The sequence below is a fragment of the Pinus tabuliformis genome, chromosome 3_1 (assembly GCF_031772625.1).
Source record: "Pinus tabuliformis cultivar Carrire ecotype Pingquan chromosome 3_1, CPIR1, whole genome shotgun sequence".
Taxonomy (NCBI): domain Eukaryota; kingdom Viridiplantae; phylum Streptophyta; class Pinopsida; order Pinales; family Pinaceae; genus Pinus; species Pinus tabuliformis.
In genome coordinates this window covers 154,553,131-154,571,280 of record NC_142301.1, presented here as the reverse complement: position 1 = coordinate 154,571,280, position 18,150 = coordinate 154,553,131, and positions in this window count along the sequence as shown.

Here is an 18,150-nt window from a genome sequence, read left to right as displayed (position 1 = left end):
AGGGCCATAGATTTGCATATCTGGCCATGAATAGAAAGCTCTTTGTGAATGTTTGTTTTTATATACATATGAGTATGCTGAATTCGATTCTGTATGAACATGTTTGCGTTTAATAAGTTTTGAGATATGGTTCTGCGCATAGTTGTAGAAATCGATATTATATAACATTGAAATTGCAGTGGTTAGTTGGAATAATAAATCCGTGTGAATTAATGTGTGTTGAGACTCTACACATGAACTGAAGAATCGATGTTATTAATTGCGAGAGGAAAACTGTGTGTTTTGAATAAATCGATTGCTTTTCTGTTTTGATTGGTAGTGAGGGCGCACGGTAGTCATAACGTTGCATGAAATTACATTGAAAGCCAATGCAGAATTAAATATACATCGGGTGAAGTATGATCTAATCGAAGTAAACCGAGACAAAGTTCTATTTTAATATTAACGCAGAGTTCTGTTTTAATCATGTCAATTGAAACAGGTTTTTTTACCGGACGTTCTACAAATGAAATGAAGGATCTACTATGAGGCGGTGTTGAAGAAATTATGTTATAAAGTACCTGGAGTGAATTCTGAATGTGGATGCGTTGAATGTTAAAGTCCACGTGTAGCCTGGAGATGTATTGGTAAGTCGTGGTTTACTGGCTTTTGATTAAATCTGAACTTTATGAAATTGCCATAGTGAAGAATGTAGCGTGAAGCATGAAGGCACAGGTTTGAATGGTTTTAAACTCAACAAAAGACATGCAGTTATTACAGAAATGGGAGATCGATTGAAGGAATAAGCATCTGTGCCATTGGCTCTCCTGCTTTATTTGTCTCTGTTCTGCATCAGAAGCAGAGGAAACGTTTTTCTCTGAGAAGAAATCGTGGTATTTGGCAGCACATTGTATCTGCAAAGACAGTGATTGATAGAAGTTGAGTTGAATGGTTCGATTCATAGGAATCGACATCAGTTCTTAAATCAATGTTGGGTTTAGCAATTGCCTTACAATGAAGGTTAAATCCAATTGACATTTGCTATCAGAATTTGTTCCAGGTTTGGATGCAAATGAATGATCTGTAAAGAATGCGTGTTGTAGTTGACTTGGAGGAAACGCAGAGACATTCAGATGCAAACTTATGCCATGATGACAACGTTTCAATAAACAGGTATGTTTTATGACAATGGTCTTTTGAAACAGATAAATCTCATGAGTCGAATAGTTCGATTGTTGAAGAATCTGAAGGGCGCAGTCTAGAATGAGTAAGATATAAGCTATAAGCATGAAAATGATTGCCAGACACTGTCTTAATATATGGGCGCCTTTGTTTATGGAGGTTGTTTAAAAATCCGTGTTGTAAAACCATATATGCAGGTTGCTGAAATGAAAAACTTCGAGCTGTTTTGTTAATAAACACTTCGAGCTGTTTGTTGTTTGAAATAAGTTAGTGGGCAGACATATGAGGAATAAGCATCGAAGTTTAAAGGTAAGGGTGCACTCTTTAATTGAATCCAGCCAATATATTTTGAGATTGTTTATGGGAATGTCCGAAGAGTTTCAAGATTTGAATTTGGGATGAAAGGTTTTTATGTGAGATTGAAATGGTAGCAGGGCCGCATCTTTTTATTGAGTTTTGATTTTAAACTCTCGCGTTATAAGAATGAAAGATGGGAGTTGGAATTGAATGAAATTTATTGGTAGAAGATTAAGATGCATTTGTATATTCAGATTGAAAAGCTTTGTTGTCTTGGAATTGGTTTAGATAGAAAGAATTTGAGTTATGAATTGGATTTAATTCCAAGCATGGTTTTTATAAATCATGAGATTACAACATCATGAAACAATCTTCCACAAATTTTAGTGTAAACTCTGGCGTGTGTTGAGGTGTATGTTTTATATGCATGGTTGTCGGAGGATCCTGGTATTTGTAGGCCTTGCCTGTGTCAATTTTGGTATCAGAGCTGGAATGCTCTGTTGAAATATTTATTTTCTGAATGATGACAAGAAGGTTTTGTTGAATTGAAATGTATTTTTGTTGAAAGACTGAAAGGACGATCAGATTTCTAAATCTGATATGCAAACTACACAAGTGAACAGGATTGCAGGGAGGAAAAGATCATGCAAGATCTTAAAGGTGAGATGATTTTTCTGATTTGAAGTTTATGGTTGCAGAGAAGATGGCAGTGAACCTGGTATTCAGCTAAAGGCTGAATAAGGAGGACAATTGCAGTGTCCTGAAGAAGAAGGTGAGTTGAAGAGATAGTCTGAAGAGAGAAGAGAGAGTGCTCGAAAGGTTCCAGAGGTAGTGAACCAAGTACTTACCAAAAGACTAAGTGAGGAGAGCTTGGTGAGGTAAGTGGCAACAAAAGAGATTGTTGTCGTAGAGGCTAGTACAACTCATGGTGAGTGAGAAAGTCATGGAGAAGATGATCATGGAGGATCAAAGAAGAGGTTCAGAGGAATGCCACAGAGGTGAGATGACTGCAGAAGTCAGAGAAAGAGAGATTGCAGTAATGAAAGTGCAATTGCAGGTACTAGAGGAATGGCTGCAAGAGCAGGAAGATCAGAATAGGAAATGGCTCTTCCCACTGAAGGGAAAGAGAGTGGTTTGGCAACAATTGCAGAGGAGGTTGAGGCAAATTGTGATTGCCTTGTTGAAAAAGGAACTTAGAGTTCTTGAGCCAGAGATGGAATTGGAGGAAGCAGTCGAGACTGAAAAGTCTTGTGATTTAAAAACTAACGAGTTGTGTATGTTTGTAGGTACAGTACAAGGAGATGAACACGCTTTAGAGTTTGTTCAAGAAAAGTTGAATATGAAGGCTGTTCAGATTGATGTTGAGATAGCAAAATCTCAGAAAGGAATGAAGACAGAGGAAGCAGAAAATGATAAGTATTCTGAAAAAGAAAGCAGTGATGCTTTTGCTGTTACAGTACAAGAGAAAATTCTTGTGGATGCTGAAGAAGAGAAGCAGTCTGAAGCGCAATTAAGGGAAGTAACAGCTGATACTGTTGAACATTTTATGCAAACTGAAAATTTATGTATGAATGCAGGTGATGATGATATGCTTCAGCAATGCTACAGAGAAATTGCATTGCTAGAATATTTGTTGAAGAATTCGGAGTATGACAAGGAGATTGCAGCAGATGAAAGAGTTCAGTACAGTGAACGAGTGCAGAAAGATATCATGGAAGCAGATGATGTGAGAGAAAGACTGGTTGACAGTCTTGAGAATTCTTCAGAGAATTCTTTGGGTAAAGAGAATCAACATACTGATGTGCTGATAGTGGAGGAGAATTCAGAACAGCATACTGAAGTGCTGGCAAAGGAGGACAAGGCACTGATGCCTTCTGATTTTTATTCTAACAAGTGTTTTGTGAATGCAGGTATTGTTGCAGAACATTTGACTCAGTTGAGCAGTCAAATGAAGGAAGAAGAAGTTTTTTGTTCCAGAAGACAAGAGGGCATGGATGATCGGGTGGCAGTCAGAACAGAAACAAGCATAGAAGCAAGAAGTCAGCAAGTGACAGTACAGATAGAGAAAATAAAAATTGAGCAAGCCGTCTTAGCTCAGCAGACAGCTAGAAATCAACAGCTGGGAGATTTATTGGACCGAGAGATTGAAAGTATCAGAAGACTGATGACAAAAGAATCCCGGAAGAGACCAGCAGCAAGAAAGAAAAGGAAAGACAACAAGAGAAAGACAGCGAAAGATTGCAAGAGCAGAGCAAGTGGAGCACTACAGCACAAAATATGGAAGCCTGGAGAACAACAACAGTAAAGCAATTAACAAGCAAAGGAAGATTACAAAATAAAATTTGGGATCCAGGAGGAAATATCCAGACTTATGACCAGGTGGTCATGAATTTTCTTACATGGGGAGTCTGATGCAGGAGCATCAAGGGCGTTTTTTTATTTTTTAAATATGTTAAAAGGGGGTGTGATAATTTTTAATATTTTATTAAATAATTTGAATAAAATAGGAGAAGGTGAGGATTTTTGTAAATATCTTTTTATTTAATAAAAGGATATGAGAGAATTTAATTAGTTGAAGGATTTTAGGGATAAAGATCTATCCTTTAGGGATGTTGAGAGATTTAGGGGTTTGTTGAGAAATTGAAGGGATTGAGCATTTAATTAGTTCATTTTTAAAATTGTATAAATTCATCAAGCCTCAAAGGCATGAGAAGGGGTGAGTGAGTGTGAGAAGTGAGCAAGGGTTCTCCTTGGAAGCCTTCGGGCAGTTTGTAAAAGGGCCATAGAATTGCATATCTGGCCATGAATAGAAAGCTCTTTGTGAATGTTTGTTTTTATATACATATGAGTATGCTGAATTCGATTATGTATGAACATGTTTGCGTTTAATAAGTTTTGAGATATGGTTCTGCACATAGTTGCAGAAATCGATATTATATAACATTGAAATTGCAGTGGTTAGTTGGAATAATAAATCCGTGTGAATTAATGTGTGTTGAGACTCTACACATGAACTGAAGAATCGATGTTATTAATTGCCAGAGGAAAACTGGGTGTGTTGAATAAATCGATTGCTTTTCTGTTTTGATTGGTAGTGAGGGCGCACGGTAGTCATAAAGCTGCATGAAATTACATTGAAAGCCAATGCAGAATTAAATATACATCGGGTGAAGTATGATCTAATCGAAGTAAACCGAGACAGAGTTCTGTTTTAATATTAACGCAGAGTTCTGTTTTAATCATGTCAATTGAAACAGGTTTTTTTACCGGACGTTCTACAAATGAAATGAAGGATCTACTGTGAGGCGGTGTTGAAGAAATTATGTTATAAAGTACCTGGAGTGAATTCTGAATGTGGATGCGTTGAATGTTAAAGTCCACGTGTAGCCTGGAGATGTATTGGTAAGTCGTGGTTTACTGGATTTTGATTAAATCTGAACTTTATGAAATTGCCATAGTGAAGAATGTAGCGTGAAGCATGAAGGCGCAGGTTTGAATGGTTTTAAACTCAAAAAAAGACATGCAGTTATTACAGAAATGGGAGATCGATTGAAGGAATAAGCATCTGCGCCATTGGCTCTCCTGCTTTATTTGTCTCTGTTCTGCATCAGAAGCAGAGGAAACGTTTTTCTCTGAGAAGAAATCGTGGTATTTGGCAGCACATTGTATCTGCAAAGACAGTGATTGATATAAGTTGAGTTGAATGGTTCGATTCATAGGAATCGACATCAGTTCTTAAATCAATGTTGGGTTTAGCAATTGCCTTAGAATGAAGGTTAAATCCAATTGACATTTGCTATCAGAATTTGTTCCAGGTTTGGACGCAAATGAATGATCTGTAAAGAGTGCATGTTGTAGTTGACTTGGAGGAAACGCAGAGACATTCAGATGCAAACTTATGCCATGATGACAACGTTTCAATAAACAGGTATGTTTTATGACAATGGTCTTTTGAAACAGATAAATCTCATGAGTCGAATAGTTCAATTGTTGAAGAATATGAAGGGCGCAGTCTAGAATGAGTAAGATATAAGCTATAAGCATGAAAATGATTGCCAGACACTGTCTTCATATATGGGCGCCTTTGTTTATGGAGGTTGTTTAAAAATCCGTGTTGTAAAACCATATATGCAGGTTGCTGAAATGAAAAACTTTGAGCTGTTTTGTTAATAAACGCTTCGAGCTGTTTGTTGTTTGAAATAAGTTAGTGGGCAGACATATGAGGAATAAGCATCGAAGTTTAAAGGTAAGGGTGCACTCTTTAATTGAATCCAGCCAATATATTTTGAGATTGTTTATGGGAATGTCCGAAGAGTTTCAAGATTTGAATTTGGGATGAAAGGTTTTTATGTGAGATTGAAATGGTAGCAGGGCCGCATCTTTTTATTGAGTTTTGATTTTAAACTCTCGCATTATAAGAATGAAAGATGGGAGTTGGAATTGAATGAAATTTATTGGTAGAAGATTAAGATGCATTTGTATATTCAGATTGAAAAGCTTTGTTGTCTTGGAATTGGTTTAGATAGAAAGAATTTGAGTTATGAATTGGGTTTAATTCCAAGCATGGTTTTTATAAATCATGAGATTACAACATCATGAAACAAGCTTCCGCAAATTTTAGTGTAAACTCTGGCGTGTATTGAGGTGTATGTTTTATATGCATGGTTGTCGGAGGATCCTGGTATTTGCAGGCCTTGCCTGCGTCAATTTTGGTATCAGAGCTGGAATGCTCTGTTGAAATATTTATTTTATGAATGATGACAAGAAGGTTTTTTTGAATTGAAATGTATTTTTGTTGAAAGACTGAAAGGACGATCAGATTTCTAAATCTGATATGCAAACTACACAAGTGAACAGGATTGCAGGGAGGAAAAGATCATGCAAGATCTTAAAGGTGAGATGATTTTTCTGATTTGAAGTTTATGGTTGCAGAGAAGATGGCAGTGAACCTGGTATTCAGCTAAAGGATGAATAAGGAGGACAATTGCAGTGTCTTGAAGAAGAAGGTGAGTTGAAGAGATAGTCTGAAGAGAGCAGAGAGAGTGCTCGAAAGGTTCCAGAGGCAGTGAACCAAGTACTTACCAAAAGACTGAGTGAGGAGAGCTTGGTGAGGTAAGTGGCAACAGAAGAGATTGTTGTCGTAGAGGCTAGTACAACTCATGGTGAGTGAGAAACTCATGGAGAAGATGATCATGGAGGATCAAAGAAGAGGTTCAGAGGAATGCCACAGAGGTGAGATGACTGCAGAAGTCAGAGAAAGAGAGATTGCAGTAATGAAAGTGCAATTGCAGGTACTAGAGGAATGGCTGCAAGAGCAGGAAGATCAGAATAGGAAATGGCTCTTCCCACTGAAGGGAAAGAGAGTGGTTTGGCAACAATTGCAAAGGAGGTTGAGGCAAATTGTGATTGCCTTGTTGAAAAAGGAACTTAGAGTTCTTGAGCCAGAGATGGAATTGGAGGAAGCAGTCGAGACTGAAAAGTCTTGTGATTTAAAAACTAATGAGTTGTGTATGTTTGCAGGTACAGTACAGGGAGATGAACAAGCTTTAGAGTTTGTTCAAGAAAAGTTGAATCTGAAGGCTGTTCAGATCGATGCTGAGATAGAAAAATCTCAGAAAGGAATGAAGATAGAGGAAGCAGAAAATGATAAGTATTCTGAAAAAGAAAGCAGTGATGCTTTTGCTGTTACAGTACAAGAGAAAATTCTAGTGGATGTTGAAGAAGAGAAGTAGTCTGAAGCGCAATTAAGGGAAGTAACAACTAATATTGTTGAACATTTTATGCAAACTGAAAATGTTGGAAATAATACTGAGAGGGGGGGGGTGAATCAATATTATCTAATTCTTTTCAATCTATCTTCCTTATTTATACTTTGAATAATTCCTCAAATATTGATCATTACTTTGTATGTCAGTATCATAAAATAATGAGCCGGAACAAGAAAAGCAAATAGTCACACAAAAGAACACCAGATATAAGGTGGAAACCCAATGTGGGTGAAAACCACCTGCTGCAATATGTCTCTATCTTCTTTCAATTAGAAACTCATTTTACAATGATTTTGTACTGGTGCAGTCCATTACCAGTACGCAGGCTACAACCTGCAGAGAGCTACAACCCTCTCTCGTTCTCCAGCTTCTCCTGGAAGGGAGCTACAACCCACTTAGCTCTTGTACTAGCCAAGATACTAGTACGTAGGTGCTGGCCTACTAAAGGCTACAACCTTCTCTTTCTTCCAGGGATCACGTTTCATAAATTTTCAGACTGGATCCATGAACATCAATCAATCATCAAGTATATCTGCATCAAACAATCTCCTTTTCCAATTAGCACTGAATCAAGTAAACACTTCTCTAACAGCTGTACCCAGAACACAGTGACAGTAACCACACACCAAATTCTGAACCCAGAATACTGCAGCAATAGACAGAGGCAGCTAGATCATAATTTAAAGATATACGCTACTTCAACAACCTGAAACCTGCGTGCAGATCTATAAAGGATAATTCCTTCTTTCAAATATTCAGACACTAATTAACCCAGATTGTCAGATTTATAGATCAAGCATGCGCCTCATATAACAGATCAAAATCATGCAAAGATACTATTATTCAAGCATAAAGATTATGACCCATCAATAGAACTTATCCTTCTTTATGCGCTAAGGTTCCTCCTTCATTCAGATCTAGATCTGCACCATAACCCAATCACAAATATTTCAAATCTAGCACTTATTAGATATTCAATTCCTTCGATCATACTTTGCCAAATGATCTCCTTCCTCTTTTATAGTCTTAGGCCTTCCACAATACCACGGTCCAAAACCATAGGATCAAAAAACTGTTGGACTAATACCATGAACCAACCATGAAAGTGCGTGAGATCAACACTTTTGGATACAATACCACGAGCTAAAACCATAGGATCAAAAACTATAGGACTAATACCATGAACCAACCATGAAAGTGCGTGAGATCAACACTTTTGGATACAATACCACGAGCTAAAACCATAGGATCAAAAACTATAGGACTAATACCATGAACCAACCATGAAAGTGCGTGAGATCAACACTTTTGGATGCAATACCACGGACCAAAACCATAGGATCAAAAAAACTGTCGGACTAATACCATGAGCCAACCATGAAAGTGCGTGAACTTTTCTCTTCATGAAAGGGACTTTTCTCTGCATGAAAGTGCGTGAACTTTTCTCTACATGAAATAAACTTTTCTCTGCATAAAAGTGCGTGAACTTTTCTCTACATGAAATAAACTTTTCTCTGCATAAAAGTGCGTGAACTTTTCTCTACATGAAATAAACTTTTCTCTGCATATAAGTGCGTGAACTTTTCTCTACATGAAAGAAACTTTTCTCTGCATAAAAGTGCATGAACTTTTCTCTACATGAAATAAAATTTTCTCTGCATAAAAGTGCGTGAACTTTTCTCTACATGAAATAAAATTTTCTCTGCATATAAGTGCGTGAACTTTTCTCTACATGAAAGAAACTTTTATCTTCATGAAAGAAACTTTTATCTTCATGAACGTGCGTGAACTTTGCTGCACTATAATTTATCATCTGAGATGAGTGGGTTGCCATCAAGTACAACATATGTATCATAATGCCAACAATCTCCCCCTTTGGACTTGATGGCAACAACAACCAATCACTCTCCCCCTTTGACATCAAGGGCAAAGGGTTATGCTCCCCCTAAGAACATGCTCCCCCTGACTATAAACCAGATCTGCAAAGAAGAACCATAATCCATCAAACACCATAAATGACCATGAAAGAGATAGAGACGTATTGCAGCAATATTCAGACCAGCATCCATGATCTCCTTCTGTACTTCCTCCATAATGCCAACAATGCATGATATGCTCCCCCTGAACCTGTCCCATTCGATCTTTGACCAATCCACAACCCAGCACATGTACGCATATACTTCAGATGAACCTTGCGTACAACCAACAATCAGAAGAGATTCAACAACAAGATGATGCATCAACAACCCACAACTTTTGCCTGAGGTATTCAAAGGTCTCCCTAGGCAATGGTTTGGTGAGTATATCAGCAACCTGTTCCTTAGAAGGAACATACTCCAACTTGACCTTTTGTTCAAGCACTTGTTCCCGGAGAAAGTGATACTTGATTGGTATGTGCTTGGTTTTTGAATGCATGATTGGGTTCTTTGAAATGCTGATTGCACTTGTATTATCACATAAGATGGAGATGGGTGGTGTACAAGTGATTTGAAAATCCTGCAAGGTCTGCATCATCCAAAGGAGTTGAGTGCAGCAAGATGCAGCAGCAACATATTCTGCTTCAGCTGTAGACAAGGCAATCGAATTCTGTTTCTTGCTGAACCAAGATACTAATCTGGAACCCATAAAGAATGCACCACCACTTGTGCTCTTCCTGTCATCCACGCTTCCGGCCCAATCTGCATCAGTATAAGCATGAAGTGTGAGATCTGTATCTCTAGGATACCATAAGCCATAATTTTGAGTCCCTTGAAGATATTTGAAGATTCTCTTTACTGCCTGAAGATGAGTTTCCTTTGGATTTGCCTGAAATCTTCCAACTATTCCCACTGCATGCATGATGTCTGGTCGGGTACCTGTCAAATAAAGTAGACTTCCAATCATAGATCTGTAGGTTGGTTGATGTACTGCTGCTGATTCATCATTTGCACTGAGGCTACATCCTGTGACCATGGGTGTACATACTGGTTTTGCATCTTCCATGCCATATTTCTTCAAAATATGCTTGAGATACTTGGTTTGAGACAAGAAGATCCCTCCTTCCTTTTGTTGGATTTGCAGGCCAAGAAAATATGTCAATTCTCAAAGTAAGGACATTTCGAATTCTTTCTGCATCACCAAGGCAAAGCTTTGACTCATAGATTCTTCATTGCTGCCAAAGATAATGTCATCTACATACACAACAAGTATTAGCAATTTGTCATTTTCAATTTTTATATAAAGATTGCTATCTGCTGATCCTTTTGAAAAACCTTGTTGATGAAGATATTTGTCCAAACGATAGTACCAAGCCCTTGGAGCTTGTTTAAGACCATAGAGAGCCTTTTTCAGTCTGCATACAAGATTTGGATCATTTCCAAGAATGAAACCATCTGGCTGCTCAATGTATACTTCTTCTTCTAAGTCTCCATTCAGAAAGGCTGATTTCACGTCCATTTGAAATACTTTGAACTTTTGAAAGCTTGAGAGAGCAAGGAACATTCGGATGGCCTCAAGTCTTGCAACAGGAGCAAAAGTTTCCTCAAAATCTATTCCTTCTTGCTGCACATACCCTTTACAAACAAGTCTTGCCTTGTTTCTAATTACTTCCCCATTTTCATTCAACTTATTTTTGAAGACCCATTTTGTCCCTATAACATTCTTATCCTTTGGTCTAGGAACCAACTCCCAAGTGTTGTTCTTTTCGATCTGCTCAAGTTCTTCATCCATTGCTTTGACCCAACATTCATCTTTGCATGCCTCTTTTACATTTTGTGGTTCAGTGGAGGAGAGTAATGCCAAATAGCTTGAAGCTTCTGCAATTGTTCTTCTTGTTTGTACACCTGCTTCTTTCTGCCCCAAAATCTGAGATTCTGGATGATTCTTCTGAACGTACTGGGATGGAGTCTTCTCTTCTATCCTTATCTGTTCCTCTGGTGCTTCTTGAGGTTCTTCTTCTTCATCATTCTGTCTTTGAGGGTAGTCTTCATCTTCTTCGATATTTTCATGATTTACTTGCCTAGGAATGTATCCCTTTTCATCAACCACTACATCAATGCTGTCAACAATTCTTCCAAGTCTTTTATTGTAGCATTTATATGCTTTGCTGTGTGGAGAATAACCAAGAAGAATGCCTTCATCTGCTCTAGGTTCAAGTTTGCCAAGTTGCTCATCAGTATTCTTAATATAGCATTTGCTCCCAAAGATTTTGAAGTGCTTTACCGAAGGAGTCTCACCATATCATAGCTCATGAGGAGTTTGAGTGTTGTTCACTCGGACATTTGTTTTGTTGAGAATAACAACCGCAGCATATGCGGCTTCACCCCAGAAAGTTGCGGGAGTTCCAGACTCATCCAGCATAGCACGAGCCATTTGTTGGACTATTCTGTTCATCCTTTCCACCACTCCATTTTGCTGAGGAGTTCTAGCTGTAGAGAATTCTCTTCTTATCCCATGTTCTTCACAGAAATCGAAAAATTCATTTGAGGTAAACTCTCCACCTCTGTCAGACCTGAGGCACTTAATTTTGTAACCTGATTCATTTTCAACCAAGGCTTTGAAGGATTTGAATTTCTCGAATGCTTCATCTTTGTGCTTCATAAGTCCTAACCAAACAAACCTGGAGAAATCGTCAATGAATAATATCAAGTATTCTTCTCCTCGAGGTGTCCTTTTCCTAAATGGACCACATACATCTGTATGGACTAGCTCAAGAGGCATGCTAGCTGATCCTTCCTTCTCTGGAAAGTTAGTTCTGGTTTGCTTTCTAGACTGACATGATTTGCATATGGTGTTGTCTGGAATTTTGATATCTGGAAGACCACGAACTGCCTGATATTTGCATGCTTTCCTTATTTGTGAAAAACTTAGATGCCCCAACCTCCGGTGCCATAACCAGTGTTCGTCATCCTTGCTCAAATAGCATTGTTGTTGTCCTTCTTCAAATATGTATAGATTATTTGGAGTTCTTCTACCTTTGATCACTGTTTCACCTGTATCAAGATCACGAACACGACATCTGTTTGATCTAAATATCACCTCGGTTCCTTGATCACACATCTGGCTGACACTTAGAAGATTATGCTTCAATCCATCAACATACAAAACATTTCCAGCTTTGACCTTTTCTTTTAACTGAGCAGTGCCTTTTCCTTTTATAGCTGCAGGAGTATCATTTCCAAAAGAGACTTTCTTTCCCTTTTCTAAAGCAGATAATGATTCAAGTTTTTCTTTATCACCTGTCATATGTTTCGAACATCCACTATCAATGTACCATAGATTTTCTTGTCCTTCTGCATAAAATGCTATCCCACATTTTTCTGTTTGTGGTTCCTTTATTCTCCATGTTCTAGTGCTTGAGGCTTGTTCCTTTGTCTGCTGAAACCTGCTCCTGCATTCAGAATCTTCATGACCAAAGTTATTGCAAATAGAACATTCAACTTCATTTTCAAGAGCCGAAAAGTTGTTATAGGTCCTTTTTGTAATCCCGATCATACTCCTTTGTTTTTGAGCTTCTCTAGTCATGATTGTTTTATATGCAACACATTGAGCTGCTTTGTGACCAAAGTTATGGCAAGAGAAACATTGCCCATTGAAGAAACTTCTGCGATTATCAAATCTACCGGCCAAATGATTGTAATTTCTATTGTCATCCATTCTTGAAGCAAATTGAGAAGATTTTACCTGTGGCTGGTTGTAGCTTTTGTTCATCCTTAAGACAGATTGCCCCTGGTTTACCTGATAGTCTTTGTTCACTCTTGATGTAATTCGTCCCTGCTTTACCTGGTGATCTCCATTGTGCTTTTTCTCATTCCTTCTTGCTGCATCAAGATAACTCTTTGAGGTGGATGCTTGAGATGTTTCTCCATTATACCCCAGACTTGTCTTGTTTAGCGGAGAACGCTGTACATTGATGATCTCATCCAGAGTTTCAGATCCTTTGACAAACTTAAGATTAATAACCTTTGTTTTCTCAATTTCTTTTCTAAGGCAAACAATTTCACCTTCTAACTTTTCAAGATATTTTTCTTTTTCATCAATTTGAAATTGTAGAGTATCAATGATCATATTCTTTTCTTCTATACATGTCTTAAGTCTAGAAATCTCTTCATAAAAACTATCCACATCTATAGCATCCATGTAATCATCATTTTCAAATGCCATTAAAAGTTTATAGTCATTACCTCGTTCATCTTCATCACTATTTGATAGACCATCACTGTCTTCATGAGTGTAGTAGCTTTTCTTATTTGCATTCTGTTTCTTGTTCCATCTGGCAGGTTCCTTTCCTTTGTCAATCTTATCCTTATGAGGACATTTGGCAGCATAATGACCTACTCTTCCACAAGCAAAACATTTAAAAGGTAGCTTACCTCTGAACCTTCCAGTACCCTGTTGAAGATTTCTGACAAAATTTGATTCTTCTTCTTCTTCTGGCACGTGACTTGATTCACAGTAGTCTCCTTTGCCTGAAGCCTTAAAAGCAGCTTCTCTCCTGTCTGATGGACCTCCTTTTCTCATTTCATAAGCAGTTAGAATTCCGTGTAGCTGAGACATAGTAAGAGTTCGTAGATTTTCCTTTTCTTCTATTGCAGACACTTTAGATTCAAACTTGGGGGACAATGATCTTAGGACTTTTTCAACCACAACAGCCTCTTTTATTTCTTCACCCAAGTTTTTCATACAATTAACAATCTCATCTACCCGAAGGAAATAGTTAGCCACACTTTCATCATTATACATTCTGAGATTCTCATACTGAATCCTGAGGGTTTGAAGTTTTGCACGTTTTTAGCTCAAAACAATCTTGTCCCATATTTCTTTTGCGGATTTATATTGCATAACCTTCACGAATTCAGATTGAGATAGACATCCTAGAAGAGTATTAACCGCCTTTGCATTTGTTTCATATTTCTTCTTCTCAGCTGAATCTGTAGGAGTAGCTGATGGAAAAGTATACCCTGTTTCTATAATGTCCCATACTTTTGTACCCAAAGATTGAAGATAGGCAGTAACTCTTACCTTCCAATATACGAAGTTTGTTCCATCAAAAATCGGTGGCCTGATTGATGCTTCCCTCTCGTAGTTGCTCATGATGTTAGATCTTCCTTCAAGCAATCAAGCTTCTTCAGAAGGACCTGCTCTGATACCAATTGTTGGAAATAATACTGAGAGGGGGGGGGTGAATCAGTATTATCTAATTCTTTTCAATCTATCTTCCTTATTTATACTTTGAATAATTCCTCAAATATTGATCATTATTTTGTATGTCAGTATCATAAAATAATGAGCAGGAACAAGAAAAGCAAATAGTCACACAAAAGAACACCAGATATAAGGTGGAAACCCAATGTGGGTGAAAACCACCTGCTGCAATATGTCTCTATCTTCTTTCAATTAGAAACTCATTTTACAATGATTTTGTACTGGTGCAGTCCTTTACCAGTACACAGGCTACAACCTGCAGAGAGCTACAACTATCTCTCGTTCTCTAGCTTCTCCTGGAAGGGAGCTACAACCCCCTTAGCTCTTGTACTAGCCAAGATACTAGTACGTAGGTGCTGGCTTACTAAAGGCTACAACCTTCTCTTTCTTCCAGGGACCACGTTTCATAAATTTTCAGACTGGATCCATGAACATCAATCAAATCATCAAGTATATCTGCATCAAACAATCTCCTTTTCCCAATTAGCACTGAATCAAGTAAACACTTCTCTAACAGCTGTACCCAGAACACAGTGACAGTAACCACACACCAAATTCTGAACCCAGAATACTGCAGCAATAGACAGAGGCAGCTAGATCATAATTTAAAGATATACGCTACTTCAACAACCTGAAACCTGCGTGCAGATCTATAAAGGATAATTCCTTCTTTCAAATATTCAGACACTAATTAACCCAGATTGTCAGATTTATAGATCAAGCATGCGCCTCATATAACAGATCAAAATCATGCAAAGATACTATTATTCAAGCATAAAGATTATGACCCATCAATAGAACTTATCCTTCTTTATGCGCTAAGGTTCCTCCTTCATTCAGATCTAGATCTGCACCATAACCCAATCACAAATATTTCAGATCTAGCACTTATTAGATATTCAATTCCTTCGATCATACTTTGCCAAATGATCTCTTTCCTCTTTTATAGTCTTAGGCCTTCCACAATACCACGGTCCAAAACCATAGGATCAAAAAACTGTTGGACTAATACCATGAACCAACCATGAAAGTGCGTGAGATCAACACTTTTGGATGCAATACCACGAGCCAAAACCATAGGATCAAAAACTATAGGACTAATACCATGAACCAACCATGAAAGTGCGTGAGATCAACACTTTTGGATGCAATACCACGGACCAAAACCATAGGATCAAAAAAACTGTCGGACTAATACCATGAGCCAACCATGAAAGTGCGTGAACTTTTCTCTTCATGAAAGGGACTTTTCTCTGCATGAAAGTGCGTGAACTTTTCTCTACATGAAATAAACTTTTCTCTGCATAAAAGTGCGTGAACTTTTCTCTACATGAAATAAACTTTTCTCTGCATAAAAGTGCGTGAACTTTTCTCTACATGAAATAAACTTTTCTCTGCATATAAGTGCGTGAACTTTTCTCTACATGAAAGAAACTTTTCTCTGCATAAAAGTGCATGAACTTTTCTCTACATGAAATAAACTTTTCTCTGCATAAAAGTGCGTGAACTTTTCTCTACATGAAATAAACTTTTCTCTGTATATAAGTGCGTGAACTTTTCTCTACATGAAAGAAAATTTTATCTTCATGAAAGAAACTTTTATCTTCATGAACGTGCGTGAACTTTGCTGCACTATAATTTATCATCTGAGATGAGTGGGTTGCTATCAAGTACAACATATGTATCATAATGCCAACAGAAAATTTATGTATGAGTGCAAGTGATGATGATATGCTTCAGCAATGCTACAGAGAAATTGCATTGCTAGAATATTTGTTGAAGAATTCGGAGTATGACAAGGAGATTGCAGCAGATGAAAGAGTTCAGTACAATGAACGAGTGCAGAAAGATATCATGGAAGCAGATGATGTGAGAGAAAGACTGGTTGACAGCCTTGAGAATTCTTCAGAGAATTCTTTGGGTAAAGAGAATCAGCATACTGATGTGCTGATAGTGGAGGAGAATTCAGAACAGCATACTAAAGTGCTGGCAAAGGAGGACAAGGCACTGATGCCTTCTGATTTTTATTCTAACAAGTGTTTTGTGAATGCAGGTATTGTTGCAGAACATTTGACTCAGTTGAGCAGTCAAATGAAGGAAGAAGAAGTTTTCTGTTCTAGAAGACAAGAGGGCATGGATGATCGGGTGGCAGTCATAATAGAAACAAGCATAGAAGCAAGAAGTTAGCAAGTGACAGTACAAATAGAGAAAATAAAAATCGAGCAAGCCGTCTTAGCTCAGCAGACAGCTAGAAATCAACAGCCGGGAGATTATTTCGACCGAGAGATTGAAAGTATCAGAAGACTGATGACAAAAGAATCCTGGAAGAGACCAGCAGCAAGAAAGAAAAGGAAAGACAACAAGAGAAAGACAGTGAAAGATTGCAAGAGCAGAGCAAGTGGAGCACTACAACACAAAATATGGAAGCCTGGAGAACAACAGCAGATAACAACAACAGTAAAGCAATTAACAAGCAAAGGAAGATTACAAAATAAAATTTGGGATCCAGGAGGAAACATCCAGACTTATGACCAGGTGGTCAAGAATTTTCTTACATGGGGAGTCTGATGCAGGAGCATCAAGGGCGTTTTTTTATTTTGTAAATATGTTAAAAGGGGGTGTGATAATTTTTAATATTTTATTAATTAATTTGAATAAAATAGGAGAAGGTGAGGATTTTTGTAAATATCTTTTTATTTAATAAAAGGATATGAGAGAATTTAATTAGTTGAAGGATTTTAGGGATAAAGATCTATCCTTTAGGGATGTTGAGAGATTTAGGGGTTTGTTGAGAAATTGAAGGGATTGAGCATTTAATTAGTTCATTTTTAAAATTGTATAAATTCATCAAGCCTCAAAGGCATGAGAAGGTGTGAGTGAGTGTGAGAAGTGAGCAAGGGTTCTCCTTGGAAGCCTTCGGGCAGTTTGTAAAAGGGCCATAGATTTGCATATCTGGCCATGAATAGAAAGCTCTTTGTGAATGTTTGTTTTTATATACATATGAGTATGCTGAATTCGATTCTGTATGAACATGTTTGCGTTTAATAAGTTTTGAGATATGGTTCTGCACATAGTTGCAGAAATCGATATTATATAACATTGAAATTGCAGTGGTTAGTTGGAATAATAAATCCGTGTGAATTAATGTGTGTTGAGACTCTACACATGAACTGAAGAATCGATGTTATTAATTGCCAGAGGAAAACTGGGTGTGTTGAATAAATCGATTGCTTTTCTGTTTTGATTGGTAGTGAGGGCGCACGGTAGTCATAAAGCTGCATGAAATTACATTGAAAGCCAATGCATAATTAAATATACATCGGGTGAAGTATGATCTAATCAAAGTAAACCGAGACAGAGTTCTGTTTTAATATTAACGCAGAGTTCTGTTTTAATCATGTCAATTGAAACAGGTTTTTTTACCGGACGTTCTACAAATGAAATGAAGGATCTACTATGAGGCGGTGTTGAAGAAATTATGTTATAAAGTACCTAGAGTGAATTCAGAATGTGGATGCGTTGAATGTTAAATTCCACGTGTAGCCTGGAGATGTATTGGCAAGTCGTGGTTTACTGGCTTTTGATCAAATATGAACTTTATGAAATTGCCATAGTGAAGAATGTAGCGTGAAGCATGAAGGCGCAGGTTTGAATGGTTTTAAACTCAACAAAAGACATGCAGTTATTACAGAAATGGGAGATCGATTGAAGGAATAAGCATCTGCGCCATTGGCTCTCTTGC